This window comes from Argiope bruennichi, chromosome X2, assembly GCF_947563725.1.
Source record: "Argiope bruennichi chromosome X2, qqArgBrue1.1, whole genome shotgun sequence".
Taxonomy (NCBI): domain Eukaryota; kingdom Metazoa; phylum Arthropoda; class Arachnida; order Araneae; family Araneidae; genus Argiope; species Argiope bruennichi.
This window is the reverse complement of record NC_079163.1, coordinates 16,959,868-16,977,171: the sequence shown is the minus strand read 5'-3', so window position 1 is coordinate 16,977,171 and position 17,304 is coordinate 16,959,868. Positions and strand designations below refer to the sequence as shown.

At 29.5% G+C, this 17,304-nt stretch overlaps 1 protein-coding gene across 4 annotated transcripts in view; it reads right to left on the bottom strand.

The window, feature by feature from the left end:
- Window positions 1-17,304, bottom strand: part of LOC129959967 (muscleblind-like protein 2) — a 463,947-nt gene that overhangs the window by 33,404 nt on the left and 413,239 nt on the right. The gene's annotated exons all lie outside the window — the stretch shown is intronic.

Here is a 17,304-nt window from a genome sequence, read left to right as displayed (position 1 = left end):
AGGCATAGAAATTGTTTGATTTTTCAGAGAGATTAGCCCAAATAAAGAAAGAAGATACCTTATCAGATGAATTTAAAAAAAAACCTAAGTACTTCTTTCAACAAAACGTTTGAAAAAAAAAAAACTTTTTTCCCCCTTGGAAAGATGACAAAGTTTTTTTTAAAATAAAAATAATTATATCAAATATTTATTAAACAGTGATAGAGGCTTTCATTAGCATTTATTTTTCATTTTACCTACAATAATATGTAGATTTGTTTAATTATACATAATTTTTAATATGAACTGTACCTAACACATTTTTGTTGAAATGTTAACTTTGTCGTAAGAGTAATGTATTAATAACGTAACCACACGTTCGGGAAAGGCTTACAACAATAGAGAGAAAGCCGAGCAACGAAAATTGTTATTGGGAGCGGATATCTAAACGGAAGAACAATATTCAAAGTCCAGAGTTATTTTAACCCTCTCCAAGACAAATAGAGCCGGCATAAGAGCAATATGGTAGACTGAAGAAAAGATTCGGTGCATGTGTCGAAGCTTCAAGTGATCCTTCAGCAAATGCTTTTAAAAGGCATAGAAATTGTTTGATTTTTCAGAGAGATTAGCCCAAATAAAGAAAGAAGATACTTTATCAAATGAACTGAAAAAACTAAGCACTACTTATAGCGAAACTTTTGAAGAAAAGCTTTTGTCACCCTTCCCCCCAAAAAAAGATTTTTTTGAAATAAAAATAATTATATCAAATATTTATTAAGCAGTAATAGGAACCTTTATTGACATTTGTTTTATTATTTTTATTTTACTTACAATAGTATGTACATTTGTTAAAATTTTACATACTTTTTAGTTTGAGCTAAACCTAACATATTTTTTCATTAAATGTTAACTTTGTCGTTTGAGAAATGTATTAATAATGTAACCCACACGTTCGGGAAAGGTTTACAGCAGTAGAAAGCTGAGCAAAGAAAATTGTTATTGGTCGCGGATATCTTAACGGAGGAAAAATATTCAAAGTCGAGCATTATTTTAACCCTCTCCAAGACGAATCATTTTACGTGGTATTGACATTCCCATCCCCATTCCATTCCACCGACCTTCTACCACCTGATGCCTACTTGTGGGAAATGCTATAGACAAATGTATTCAACTATGAAGACCCGCCGAAGTGTCTGCATTATAGAAGCAAATCAGCTCTTTCGCCGGGATCTGCAGCAATCTTTATGCCAAGATATGTTTCAACATCTTCGTGAATGATGCCTATATCGAAGGGGTGAGCATTTACATAATGCATGCCACGGCATCAACATTCTAATAGTGTGTATGTTAGTATCCGTCAGGGGAAATAAATTCATACATGACAACGAAGTAATTTAAAAAACTGCATATTTTTGTGCATATGCGTTTCCCACACAACCTGGAGGATTCTGCAAATAAAAAATAGACTGGATTCTCTCCTTATACGACAGACTGCTTTATGATTTTAGTTGATTAAAAATCATAAATTAAAATATGTACTTTTTTTAAGGGGATAATTTATTAGGTGGTTTTTCATTTCAAGATATTAAGATCAGTCAAAGTTAGAATAGTTTTCTGGGAGTGAATATGGTTATTCTTTCGTTAATTTTTTGTACATTTGTGTTTTAATTAATTGTTTAAGTGAGTAGTTTCATCTGTGTTTTTTTATGTAACTGTTTATTATGATGACTAATAGGAAAAAAATGTACAAACAGTTCAACTTGTAAATAATGTCAAGGTTGGTCTTGAAACAAATGAAGTATATTCGAACCATTCATAAGGATTGACCAACACTATTGAAACAGCCTCGAAATATCAGGAAAGGTAAGGACACAAGTACAAACGTGATGCTTTTCATAAACTGATATATCAGCCTCATATATATATATAATTTGCAGTCAGTAAAATAAAAGGAAGACGGTTTGAAGAAGGTCAGTGGCATCAATGAATGTAAATTATTTAATACTCGGTATATCCAGTAAAGCAGAGAATCTGAATTTTTTTTTCCTTAGTTATTACTTTTCAGATGGAAAAAAATTGCGCGACCCTATTTTAAGTTAGAAAATTTTACCTCAGCCTAAAGCTTCAAATAAAAAAGAAAATAAAGAATTAATGATAAGTCAATAAATGATTAATTAGAAATAGCTTTATACCACAATTTAATAAAATCTCTTAAGATAAATCTCTCAGGGAGTTTTAATAACAAACGCAGAAGAATTTGAGACAAAAAGTTTTTTTGAGAATTTTTACGGAATACAATATTTTTTTACAAAGCTAAAATAAATAAAGCAGTCTTTTCCTATAGCAGTTTTTTCATTGCTCTTAGTATCTTCACAGGATATTTTTACTTACAAACGTTTGACAACAAAATTCAATATCGAATATTCAATAGATGCGAATATTCAATAGATGCGTACAGAAATGCGTAAAAGGAAAAAAAATCAATGCCAAAATGTTCGCGGGAATACTTGGATCCTGTTAGACAACCATAAATAAAACAAAATATAAATTCGGTTAAGTAAAATCTCACTAATAAATAAAGTACAAAGTGAACTTTATCCTGCTCCCATCTAGGTATTCCAGCAAAGTTTTTTTTTCTTTAACACTCAGCTTAAATTAAATTACAGGAAGCAGCTTCCGTTGCTCGAGGAAGAGAAGAACAATAGAAAATCTCTTCTATCCCCGCGCTGACACTCTTTTTGAATGAAAAAAATTACAGAACAGAGAGGAGGAAAGATACAAGAGTTTGGAAGAGATCCAACAATTTAAATACAAAATGCGTGACCAAAGGGACCATGGATAAGATGAACGAGGCGTGAACAGTATTTGTTAGCGCTGTCTCAAGAGTGATAGATGGTGTTTTCATGATGGAATAAATATTTCGAGGTGATTAACAGAAATGCGAAATCGTCGTAGAAGATCTCTACTCAAGAAGAATGATAAGATCTTTATTTTTTCCTTTCAAATCCAAAAAACTATCCAAGAATTTCAAACCAGCACAATATATAAAAATAGGAGGCTTTTTTCGAAACGGAATAAGCACAATAAGTTTTAAAATAGGGTATCTAACAGAAGATCCCTTACTGATAGCAAATGCGAAGGACGATTCAGATTTGAAATTTTAACCCCTTAATGCGCTCGATGGAGTTCCCTTGGATTCTAACTAAAAATAAGGTGAAATCGGTGCACTTTAGGGATAATACAATATATGACACATTATAAATTTTAGATGACTTATGAGGTAGCATATAATTGCACAGTGCCTCAAAACACACAATGTATTCCAAAATCTCATTGGCAAGGCATATTTAATAGATATCTGGTAAGTATGAATTGACGTCATTAAAAAGAAGTAAGCTCTTAGGGCTTCAGTTACATTCAAAATACTCTAGAATTTTTTTATATCATAATATTTCAATTTTTCGACCAACAACAACAGGAGTTCTCTCTGAGAGCTTTGCATCGTTGCAGTTGTTTGATTTGCTGCTTATGCATTGTTGATTTCTGCAAGTGCTGTTTTGTGTGTTTCGTCCGTGTTTTATCACTTCTGCTTCGTATTTTCGTCTAGAAGTACACTTAATTAAATTTATTTCGTCTAAAATTTTAAATATGTATGAGAGGTAATGAATCTGAGAAAAAAATTGATCACAAAATTTCATAATATTTATAATAAAGAATTATAAAATATATTCTTTATTTTAATTAAAAATAAGTTAGACTAGATTTGGCATATTCTTAATGTAAAAAAGAACACATAAAACAATTCTAAAATGTACCATGTAAAACTAAGATGTATAAAATAATAGAAATATAAAGTTTTTAATGTCACTTCTATGAAAGTGCTAAAAAGTAAAAAAAAATTCAATTAAAATTATGGAAGTCAATACAAAATCATAAAAGCGCAAGGTGCTAAAAAGAATAAAGTAAGAAAATTCGTGTTTAATACATAAGTACATTTTTAAACTTTCATTAAAAATTACATAGTAAAAAAAAAAAGAAAGAAAGAAACTGCAGCACATTTAAGAGTATTTTTTCCGGCATTTACGATTTTCTCTTGCTCTTAACAATTTTGATTTTTTTAAAAAATTCTTCTTAATTCACCAAACAAAATTGTGTTTTTAAAAATTTATATTTATTATTAACCTTGATTTCAGGATTAAATTCTTTTCAAAATCATAATTAACAATATGTAATGTTAAGGCTTGTAAAATAACGTTTTAATTGGACATATCATGTACAATGATTTTTTCGTAACAAATTCATTGTAATAAATATGTTCATGGAAAAACAGAATTAAATGGTCTCGAATATAATATCCATTTAAAAAAATTTCTTATTTACTGAAAATATTCACTGACTGAGTTATTTTTCAAAACATTTCTCAATTGTCAAAGTATAGACCAAAATTCAGCATAACAAAACACTTTTGAAATTTAAAAATCCACATTTGCCTTTTTTTATATTTATATTATATAAAAACAGAACAATGCGCAACAAAGAACTGACACAATGTGTTGCAAAAAAAATGACGTGAAAATGACATTCCATGATTTAAAAAAAAAAAAAGAGCGCGAGGGAATTACGAACTCTATGCAAACGGTCAAAAGAAGAGACAAAGCCAAATATTGTTTTGCCAAGAAAACTCAGTTTTTTTAAAATTTATGTATACAAAGAATTGAATTTGAGTAAGCAAAATGGCTAAATTAAACTCTGGCGAAGGTGCAAGGAATATTTCTCGAGTTTAAAAAAGGTTTTGGAAGAAATGTCGGAAAACTCTTACGACGGAACGACAACGGGCAACTTCTTTGCCATTCTTAAAATCAATAAGAAAACTAAAGTTAGAATAAACAGATCTCAAAAAATGCTGCTTTATGTTTTAGGAAGCAATAATAAAAAAGTGGGGGAAAGAAAAAAATGAGCACTCTTTTTTTTTAATTCTTATTCATCACTTTCGGTTTAGACGACGATGAATAATGAGATCATCGGAAGATTTAGGTGTCTGATGAATTCTGATGCTTTTTAAATTAAAATGAAAAAAAAACAAACTATTTTTGAAAATTGTAAAAATTATTCATAAGTATACAGATAACTGAAAAGGTGTATTTATAAATTTTATAACTAATATATTTTAATTCGACGAATGTTTGAATAAAAAAATAAAATAAAATAAATAGATTTTTACAAATACGGATTCATTTAGAAACAATTTGTAATAAATTTAGTTACGAGTATTATTTATTAAGTGATTAGTTATTTTATTTACACCCATCTACGTTTAATAATTTCTTGGCCTTTGTATAAAACATGACGAAAACCATCCAATCGTCAATCCTTTTGAAAAGCAGCGGATTTCTGCTATGCAATATGTGTGCTAATTGTGCTGTTATATAGTTTCTTGTTTTCGAAATTCGGAACTAATCTGTAACAAGTCATTTCGTTGGATATGGATGAAATCTGTTTCACTTCTTAACCAGTCGCGATGACTCCGAATTATAATTCATCAAGAACAGATTTTATTTTCTGTATAAATAAAATAACATTTAAACACTATCAATGCGTTTATAGGATCACACAAGTTGGGTTATCAGCAATAGTATACATGGGTGGATCGAATTGTTCCGGGATTAGTTCTACAGAACGAGCAGAAATAGCGGCACCTACGGGCAATCACTTTACGTTAATTGCACTTACCGAATGAACTAAATAATCCTAAAGGCATATTAACCAAACAAGATTGCAGATCAGTTTTGCCACAAATACTATCTTGTATTATTTTCCAATTTAGCTAATTCCTGGTCCTTAAGCATTTTCATTCACCTTTGTATACCTGAGTTAAAGTCTCCCTATGCTATTATATATATATTAATCTTAATAAATCGTGAATATAACTTTTGAATAGATTTCTGAAATTCATATTCTATACCATTTTCTTTATTGTACTTTTATATACTTTATTATAAATTATCAATAAAGTATGTAAAAGTACAATGAAGATAATGGTATAGAATATGAATTTCAGAAATCTATTTAAAAGTTATGTTCACGATAGTAAGGATTTACTACAGCATAAAAGAAACCACAAATGTTTTATGACATCCAGATTTGGTTCTTAATTCAAAAAATCGAATGTTGTAACACTTTTTTAAACCTAGCTTCAAAAGCCGTGCGCATTGTGTTCTTATTTTAAAAAAATACACACACACATACACACACGGAAGAAAAATAAATAAATAAATAACTACCAGACCCTTGCTAATCGACAATGTAAAGTTTTTCTACATCGCTTCATTTTTATGTACAGAGCAAAAGACTGAAGGAAAAAGAAATCGCCAACCTGGATGTTAACCAACAATTTTGATGCAAAAATGCCCGCCACAAAAACTGAAATTAGGCGCGAGCGATATTTGTTGGGGGAATTCACCCAAATGATGATAGATGGCGCTTTCCAGATTGCAGTTGAGTAGTCGAACAGCTGTGCCACTCTAAAACAAATTTCGTCCCTATGTTCTTAGCATGGAAAAAATTCATTTTCAAGTCGTTGAGTTTCGAAACACTTATTCTGTTTCCCGTTTTCTGTCCGATAGATCTAGTTTTATATGGATAAGAAAACGGTTAGAATTTAGAGAGAAAATGTAGCGGATTGATCCTATTTCTTGACTAAAGGATAATGTAGGCTTTTTTTCCCCCGGAAATCGTTTTGGAATGAGATTTTTTTTTCCCTCTCTCCCCAGTTCGTTTTTTCCCTCGCCTTGCATTCAGATGGCTCACTGTCTTTCACTTGCAAAAATGCTGGAATTTATATGGCACAGCAAGAAACGATTTTCGGTTGCTTTACATTTTTGTTTTAATGATGTTAAACAGAAGATTAAAAAAAGGGATTAAAATATTGCCATGTATGCAATGAATCATTAATAAAAATGTTGTTTTAATGATGTTAAACCGAAAATAGAAAAGGGATCAAAATATTACAATGAATCAGTAATAAAAATTGTGTTTAAAAATTTTCTAAAACTTATTTAATTTATTGATATTAACATTGAAGAGCATCATAAGTAAAAGTATTTTTTAAAATATTAACTTAATGGTTATTAACATTTATTTGAATATGTTTCTAGGAATCTTTAACAGAGGATTTGTTATGTTTAAGTCATTTTTTTTTTTTTTGTAAATTTGTAAGTAGAAAAAAATGATTGCAGTTTTTTGTGCATATTTTTTGTATTAAAAATCAAATATCACCAAGGATTATGGATTTAAAAGAAGGAAAATATGTTTCTGTACGCGAAAAACTAGAAATTTTGCTAAGCTAACATAAAACAATTAGATTACATAACGCATAACATATAAAGATGCAAAAAGTTAGAGTTTATAAAAATTTAATCGTCTAAGATTAATTTATGTGAGCAATATCAGGTTAATATAATCTTTTTCAATTTGTATCCTTGAAATGTATAGAATGGAAAGTAAATTACCCAATAAAAATCCCAGTGAAGTTGTTCTTCACTGTTTTTCTCTTGATATATTTCATTTCAACATTCTACACTGCTTCTAGTCACGCAAATCAATTATAAACTTGTATTTGATATCGCTTAGAACGAATAACAACATATTTTTGACCCAGTTTTCAAAAACATTTTTCAATACTCGCCAGCCAAAGTCAATAATCTTATAACATCAACGGAAGAAGAAAGAAAGGAAAAATGATTTTGGTACTTCATTTTAATACATATAACCTTTCAACGATTTTTGGTTTTTAGAAATCTCGTGTGGGTCTATTATATCAATATATTAGTTTAATCAGACATGAAACGGCCAACGATTTTCAAATGTAAACACAGAAACACAAAGCTGTATCTATGGTGAAATTCATTATCTGTGGTAACTACTGTCCTATTTCTATCGAATAAGTTAGAAACCCTGAATAATGGAACACTGTTTTCGATAAATTCTTACATTTAATCACAGACTTCAAGCCTACATTATACGAGACAATTTTTGAGCCACATGTATTATTAAAATAGAAATTATTATTTTAATATACTACAGAGTATACTGGCATTAAATATTAGTAAGGTATTTTCAATGACTCATTTTATAATGTTTCTTTAGTTAATGAATATGTTTTACAGATGTGTTAGAAGGTGAAACAAACTAAGACGTGGTTACCATGGTAAGAATATTCCTAAAATATTACTATGTCATAGCAGATGATATTCATATATTACTTACATTATTACCTGCCAAGAAATACTAACTTCCTTTTTTACCAAATGCAAATGCACCCATCTAAATTTTCCACATATGTTATTTACTCAAAAAAAAAAAAAAAAAAAAAAAAAAACTATATTCAGAAACAATTCAAGTTGAAAGTACATATTTTTAAGCTTTTTAGAAGTATCGAGAAACTATTGCAATTAAACAGTTTTTTTTAATTGCGGCGATACAACATACTGAAAGCTGCTGTTTAAAATTAAATTTTAAAGAAACATCTTAATTATTTTAAATACATTTGGATAATATTCAGGATTATTTAACAGGCGTAATAATTCATTGCGTGGCTTTCCTCATTCTGTCAAGTAGTGTTGTCACTGATAATAGCAATTCTCGGCATAAAAGTGAACTGTTATGCAGTTATAAGATAATACGTTAAGACCAATTATATAGTTAAGAGATGAAATAGATGGAAAACAGATTCGGTGACTTAAGTGAAAGTAGATTTCCAAATACAATTTGAATATTTTTTACAAACTTTTATTTAAATTAATTCATTTTAAATTTATAAAAATCTGTCCTGTTATGACTTCTGAAATTCTGTACAAGTGTATGTGCCCGATGACGGTACAATATTCATATATTAACAGCTCAATTACTAAATAATTTTAATCTCGGATCACTGGCGCCATCTGGTAGCCAATTTGAAGGAAATGTTTTACAAGATTCCGTAATATTTGTAACAATAAATTATAATTGTATTAATGAACAAAAAGTAGAAAATAACAAATAAAAGAATTTTTTAAAAAATGTATTCTTATATATAATATGCTGTTTTGAGATATATTAATAACTGAAAGATAAAACAAAGTCGTGACCAGGTGAAAACAATAAAATAAGGATATAATACCACAATCAATATAGGACAGAAAATTCCTTAACATTCATTAAAAGTTAAAATATATTGTGAATGAGATTAAAATTCTAATTTAACAGAGTATTTCTATCAATGCCTTTTTAATATTTTTTTTAATAATTTTCAAGAATTTTTTTTGTCCACCCAAATGTCGATAAAACATTTTCTGTTTTTAAATATATTAATGAAACTATGTCTCTTATTTTTTTTATTAAATACGTTATTAATATGCTTTAAAGGGCCATTTTTCCTGTAGTAGTCAAACAACTGAATATATAATTATATATCTGAAGTCAAAAAAAAAAAAACGTACTTTATAATTAAGCGTACGTTAAGATAATGATTGAAAGTTTTAATGAAATAACAGCACCTTAAAAATACAACAGGAGACAAATATATCATCTTTTAAAAATGATGTTCCTCTGTAATTTATTTCCCGCATTAACTCCAAGCGCGAAAGAATGTTTCTGTGTGCAGCTGGTTATTAAAGAGCAACCAGAACTTGCCAGCTACATCATCAAAAGCTAAATATTCAATGCTTTCCTGTTAAAATGGATTATGTAGCAGTCAACTGCTAAATGAAAATCTTTCAGAATTGATTCTGTCAATACACAGACGTGTGCGCTATTTGCACTTCCAAATGCTGAGCAAATTCCATTAGTTTACTACAGCAGGTCTTTTAAAATATTTGTGATTAACTTAAGAGCCCAAGGAATCTAATCATCGTGATAATCATAATCGTTAGACAGTTTCTCTTTTAAAGAGATGTTAAAGTACTCGGAAAACATTTATAAAGCTTGATCGTATTATGAATATCTTACATTCACAATAAGATCTACTCGATCTTATAATGAATATCTTATATTAACAGATGGATTGTTAAAAATGTCTTTCATTTAGGAAAAGGTTTCAATAAATGTTTCAAAAACAAACGCAAATTTTTTTAATTCAGTATTAGAAAATTAGATAACTTGTCAACATGAAATTCTGTATTAAAAGGCTTGTCAACACGGAACCATGTATTAGAGTATTAAAAGATTTGCTATTTAAAGTCCAACTGTAATCCACGGAAGCCATATACAAGAAGAGGAATAAAGCATTCAAGGCTGATTAACATTGTGGCTGTAAAAACTTAAAAAACTTGATAATATTTCAAAGTAAAATTGATTTTATATTATATATATATCAATTTTTTTCAAGAACCAATCCGACATATTATTTAAAAAATATTTTGAATAATTTTTGGCTAAATTAATTTTAACTCATAATATACAAAGAGAAAAGGTATATGTTAAAAATTTTATTCTGGAATTTCAAAAATTATCTTAGGAATTAAGTTTATGAAATTTCGCAATGCTTTTTTCCCCCTGGATCAAAAAGTAAAAATAAAGCCATCCGCTTGAAACTGTGGCAAGAAAAAAAAGTTAAAACGATACGAAAATACGAGTTTATTTTTTATAACGATACGAGTTTATTTTTATAACATCATCTCAATAAATAATAGCTACTAGTTTTCATAATTAAAAAAAAATTATGCAGGAGGGTAATAAAATGTGGTTCCATACAAAATTTGATCTTATCTAGACCAGCGACCCTGAAAATAAACGATAAAATAAACTATCGTACAGAGAAGTATTATTGCCATACGAACAGTTGATTCAATCCTTTATTTATAAAGTTTTTCAAAATATTATTGATTCAAAACAAATGATTTATTTGTGCTTTTTGGAAATAACCAAAATTCCCATAACTCCTTTGACGTGTCCCACCTCCCAATTATTATTTATCCAAAACGAACGGTTGGTTTGAGAAAATAACCAAAACACCCACCACTCAAATATTATTAATTTAAAAACAAATGATTTATTTGTGGTTTTTGGAAATAACCAAAATTCCCATAACTCCTTTGACGTGTCCCACCTCCCAATTATTATTTATCCAAAACGAACGGTTGGTTTGAGAAAATAACCAAAACGCCCACCACTCAAATATTATTAATTTAAAAACAAATGATTTATTTGTGGTTTTTGGAAATAACCAAAATTCCCATAACTCCTTTGACGTGTCCCACCTCCCAATTATTATTTATCCAAAACGAACGGTTGGTTTGAGAAAATAACCAAAACGCCCACCACTCAAATATTATTAATTTAAAAACAAATAATTTATTTGTGGTTTTCGGATATAACCAAAATGCACATAACTCCTTTGACGTGTTTTTTCCCCAAATGTTATTTATTCAAAACGTCCACCACTCAAATATTCATTTAAAACAAATGATTTATTTGTGGTTTTCGGATATAACCAAAATGCACATAACTCCTTTGACGTGTTTTTTCCCCCCAAATGTTATTTATTCAAAACGTCCACCACTCAAATATTCATTTAAAACAAATGATTTATTTGTGATTTTCGGAAATAACCAAAATGCACATAACTCCTTTAACGTGTTTTTTTCCCCAAATGTTATTTATTCAAAACGTCCACCACTCAAATATTCATTTAAAACAAATGATTTATTTGTGGTTTTCGGAAATAACAAAATGCCCGTAACCCCTTTGACGTGTTTCTTTCCCAAATGTTATTTATTCAAAACGAACGGCTGGTTTGAGAAAATAACCAAAACGCCCACCACTCACTCAAGGAAACAAAATTTACTCATCATCCAAGACATATATTAGAAAAAAATTCCAGATATACCTTTCCTGTATAAAATGCGGTGAGTCTCCCAAACTGAATAAATGTGAGTAATCGCTTCAAAATTAATAGCCCAACAAGTAATGAGTATCGGGTGGCTGTCGGTCGAATGCTAATGAGAACAAATGCGGTCAGCTTCGTTTCGTCGCCACTTCTTGCCAAGCCATTATTAAAGGCATTAATAGAGGGAGGTTCATTAAGACCTGGCGCAAATAAATCGGACGCCAACTCACTCCCAAGCAAGTCGCTCACATTTATCAAAGAGCACCATTAAAGGAATTTCTTCTGGCGTTGACCTTTACGAGAATCCTATTAAGAATGCGTAATTTGCATAAAGAAAGACCTGTCGTCGGGGGTTTCTTTTCCCTCTAATCATTCCAGATCGGGAAGAAAATTTTGGTGGGAAAAAAAGAAGGTGCTTTTACGTGAAACTTTGAATTAAAAGCATTTTGATTAATTGCGGTGGCACATTACAGTCAAGCATAAGTAGCGCTGAGTGGGTGAAAATTTTAAAATATGGTCACTAGAATATATTTCAGTTTTGGACGTGCCAAATTTGCACCAGTTACTTTCATATCACAGTTAAATAGTCTAGTTACTAGTTGACACATTTAAGAAATCGGCAGATGTTCAATATTTGGTCATTCTTACGTTCTCTGTATTCCAATCCATATTTAAGTTCTGGATATGTCAGATGTCATCAGTTACTTCCATGTCAAAGCGGAATAGTGAAGTAAATACTAGTTGACGCATTTAGAAAATCGGCAGACGTTCAGTATTTAATCATTCTCGCGTTCTCTGTCTTCTAATCCACATTTGAGTTCTGAACGTGTCACACTTGCATCGGTGCTTTCATATCAAAGCTGAATAGTCGGGTAAATACTAGTTGTCACATTTAGAAAATCGAGAACCTTTCAGTGTTTGATCATCCTAGAGTTCTCTGTATTCTAATTCATATTTCCCTTTATCACACTTTGCCAAGGTGCTTGTTTAGAGCCAAATTTCAAATGAGAAAATTCTTAACTTTCGAATTTCTACATTGAAGCATCGTAGAATGATAATATTTTAAGTTTCACTCGTCTGGTTTGACAGCATCAGCTACTGAATTCTGTTCAGAACGATTTTAACATGACGCAATTTACAGAAAAAAATGCAAGTCAGAAAACATTAAGTTAATGAAAACGAAGTGAAAATTCTGTTTTTGAATGAATGTTCAAAGAAAGCACCCTTCCCCCATTATATTATAAAGTAAAAGTACACGAATAAAAGATTGGATGAAACAACAATGTTCATTTCAATCTTATTACAATAAAAAGTATCGTAACAAATTGTGTTTAAAATTTTGAATAATTTTGTTTAAATTAAAGATAAATGCACAGATACAAAATTGGAATTAATATTTTTCTATTTTAAATTGACATAAAAATTGTGTTAGTATGATAATAGGCACCGAAGTTATTAACGAAAAGCATTCATTAATGAAAAATGATAATGAATAAAAGTTAGAATTAAATTAATAATTTATTAATTAAAAATCAGATCAAAATTTTTACAAACTCTTTCTTAGTGAATGCCTATTATCAAAGTAGTAATTACGTGCCAAATTCGGTAGCTTTTGGTCCAACGAAATTTTCCGTTCGGTGAGTAATGATTTTCGCCTCACGCAATTAATAAATAGTATGTCATCCAAAAAAAAAAAAAATGGTAACTTTCTATAAACTGAATTTTTTAATGGTAAATTCTAGGTAATTCTAGGTGATGGTAAATTCTATGATGTTCTAGGTAATGGTAAATTTGTAAACCAGGTTATCTGAGGCTTAAAGAAATCTGGATCCATAAATTCATTTGGAAAATGTTATTTGAAAATCAAGATGATTTTTTGGATCATTTTTCCTGCCTAATACTGAAGAATCTGAAGGTCCCCTACATTGTTAATGTTCTTCGACCTCATTTGGTATTGGATCCTACAATTAAAAAAACATTATTCGGATATTTGGTCCACTATTACTATCCCTAGTCAAATTTTTGTAATTAATCCGACAACCGAATAAATCGGTAAACAAATCGATTTTATGTCAGAAAAAGAAGAAAGGTTATATGAATAACTATCACCTGCGAATTTAAGAGGAAACTTCTGATAGAATAAGTGCTTTAAACAGAAGTGGAGAGTCCTTTGCATTTTTAGTCTAAAAAGACTTGCAGTTTTAGTCTAAATAGTGTCGTCGTTGTAATATCAAAATGATGCAAGTTATTTTATTGACATAAAACACTTGTAACGTCAAGCTACGTCTGCTCTAAGATTATTGTATGTGATTATTGTATTCTGCCAAAAATGACATATATCGTTAGTAGTTCCAGCTAGATTAAATCAATATATCGTGTGTTCTGTTGTGTGCGATTTTTAAAACACGAAACCTTTATGTAATACCAAACGATATAAAATCATTAATGAAAATCAAAAGTAAAAAAATTCTATTTCATTCGAACAAGATTTATAACATTATTGTGTTTTATTATTGAATTTAAGGAAATATGTTTTATAAATCCTTTTCGTGCTCAAACAGCTCTAAATATCACATAAAAAAATATAATTTAAGAATTAGCTCTACACTGGCACCCGACATTAGACACTCGAGGGCGACATTTAGTTGCATGCAAACTTTAGTCTTCAAACACGTATAATTTATTTTTTTGAAATCACGAACACGGAGCAATTACTTTTATTAGCAACCAAAAATGAGTAACTTTGATCTCAGTAAAGGTCTTTCTACATCGGCTGAAAAAAAAAATGAATTATATGCGTTTTAAGCTTAAACTGAGCTTGCAATCTAATGTCGCCGTAGCGGCGCCAGCGGAGTGCAAAAGGTTAAATTCATAAGCTTTCATGAAAAGACAGACTATACTTTCAAACATTTAGAAAGGACTTGCTTCGTTTATCCGAATTAAATTAATTTTTCAATAAGCAATATAAATATTTATAGGAGTCTCCAACATAGGAATAATTATTACTTTAAATATTAAAAAAATTACATTTTAACATATAAATTATTTTATGTCCAGTCAATAAATATATTAAGCAAAAATGATTGGTAGATAATTTGATTTGTTTTTGATTAATTGCTATCGGATAAAAAGAAAGAGGACTATGAAATTTAACTGCTATTTTTTCTCCCATTTTCACTCACTTTGCAGAAAAAATGCCAGCATAATACAACAGTAGATGCCAGCTTAGATGCTGTGATCGCTTCGAGCCTTCATAATTTTGATAACATTAACCGATTGATAACAAGAATTGAAATGGGTAAAATCAATTATATTTTTATCATAACAAGTAGACATGACACATTTCAGCGGAATAGCAGATTTCAGCGTTGAATCGAATTTTATAACTCAGATCGATTCATTTTCTTTCAAGCAATAATCTACTACAATATTTTAAAGATCTCAAGCACTTTTTGCATATATTTATTCATTTTATTATTCATTTAACCATACTTATTTTATTTCTCGGTATTTATGTTTGGTAGAATTCATTAAAAAAGTTCATCTAATGAATTCATTATGTTTGGTAGAAACGTTCTTCTTTTCTTTTCTTTTTTTTTAATGTTTCAAGCTTGTGTTATATCTGATCAAGGGTAAAAAAAAAAAAAAAAAAAAAAAAACATTCGCCACAGAGATATTTGTAATTGATTTCGAAAATAGAAATTAAAAATATTCATTAATTGCATTTTATCGACAATTATTTCTTAACTGTAACTTAAATATTGCATTTGTTGAAAGATGCTGCACGCCGAATTTTAAAATATAAAATGCTTGACTCACTTTGGCGTTCCTTTGAGAGTTTTTTTTTTTTTTTCAACAACTTTCTGACTCGTTGGAATTTATCAACGTTTATTATTTGATCTTGCTTAAAAGAAGCTCACAATCTTTCAAAATTTTACAAAGAATATTTTATGAAATTTTTAACAGCGCCGCAATGTTACGAAGACACATTTTAAGTAAACTTATATGCTTTATAAAAATTCCAATTTTGTCTTTAAAACTCGCATTCTTTTCTATCAATTTTGCTTTTGTAATTCAATCTCAGGCAACTGTGTTTTAACACTTTTCAACAGATTTGAAGCCAGACCTGGCAGACTAGCTGTCCGTTTAAATCAATCTGAACCACTCTAGTCCAGAAAAAAGAATATGAACCGTCATTCCAAAGATATCAGACTCCTAGATGTTTCCTCACTAGTGGGATTGGTCAATATTCTATTTCAAACTTGATAACATTCAGCGATGCAGTGATCAAATTAAATGAATATTTTTTCACCACATTTGAATACTCGGTTCAGGGCTACAAGTTTTTGATTATATAAAGCGAATGATAATATTAACCGCGAGCACATTAAGCGGCATTCACTGTATTACTAAATTAGGTCAGCAATAATCACCAAAAAGAAGTGAGTGCACATAAAAGACACAACGATAATAAAAAGTATCGTTTCTAAAATATGACAATTAATATAAAAAAAATTATAACATTTGTAGATTTACAATTTGTCTTCTTTCCTTATTTCATATAAATAAAAGCATAAAAATTATTGAAAAACTGTCTGAAATAACAGATTATAAGGTCAATGAGAATTTAAGTGGAAATTGTAACAAAGGAATAGAAATAAATCATTTTATATCGAAAACTTTTCAGCACAAGTAATGCAAATAAATGAACACCACCAATGATCGCCTCTAATGAACAGATGATAAGTGAGAAGATAATTATCAAATAATGATAAAAGAAATGAAAAACCAATAACAAATTAAGTTGCCATCGGAAGAGGGGTATTAGTGGATAAGTTATGTCGATTTTCTTATCAGTTAAGTCGATGAATGCTATCAAATTATCGATTCCATTTATTCCTTTGATAGTGGGAATAATTAAAAGTAAATTGGCGGTTGAAATAATCATCCCAATCTTCCCCAATTCAATTAACGTATTCGAATTTCAGGTGTTCAAACACTTCCTAAAGAAACTCATTTTTAATAAAAGAACAGTACCTCACAAACAATATGTTTGAACTAGATTGTTTCCCAGAATCTGAGATCATTCGATTTTGTTAATTTATTTGCTATAACCTTAGACCTATTGATACCATAAATGATCTCGTTTTATTTATGTCGTTTATAAATCAGATTCATGGATAGACTTACAAGAATTTTTTTTAAATAAAAGTCCCCAAATCAGAATGTATCATTTAATCAGATAAAAGATTTTTATTAGATAAGATATTGTTTCTAAATTGACCACACTACTAGTGATTGCTCGGAATGTTTACAATTTTGGGATCCTTGTAGCTGATTTAAATGCCTACCAATCTCACCCCATTTAAAAAGAACTTCAAAACTTTTGGTTTGAACTATCTCACTTCGATCTACCACTATGCTACTAAGCCACTCATCTTGTCGGGAACCAGGCCTTAACT